This window comes from Otolemur garnettii, unplaced genomic scaffold (genome assembly GCF_000181295.1).
Source record: "Otolemur garnettii isolate 467f Iridium unplaced genomic scaffold, OtoGar3 scaffold00001, whole genome shotgun sequence".
NCBI classification, from domain to species: Eukaryota; Metazoa; Chordata; class Mammalia; order Primates; family Galagidae; genus Otolemur; species Otolemur garnettii.
The window spans coordinates 16,647,257-16,647,587 of NW_003852396.1; positions in this window are offsets into that span (position 1 = coordinate 16,647,257).

A 331-nucleotide genomic window follows, 5' to 3' on the forward strand; every position below is an offset into this window, starting at 1 on the left:
GAGGCAGACGACTCGCTTGAGCCCAGGAGTTGGAGGTTGCTGTGAGCTGAGATGCCACAGCACTCTACAGTGGGACAGTTTGAGGCTCCTGTCTCAAAAAAATAAATAAATAAAAAATAAAAATGAGGAGATAAGAAGGGACCTACCATTTGAGTACTTATATTTTCTTTTTTAGACATAACCTGTCTAGAGTCTACCATCCATTAAATTCTATTAAATAATATGCAAACATTACTTCTGCATAATGCATTTACAACCAGAACCTCAGTTTCATCATCTGCAGACTACAAGTCACTCTTCCTTTTGGAGGTAAGGAGAGAATGAGAAAAGA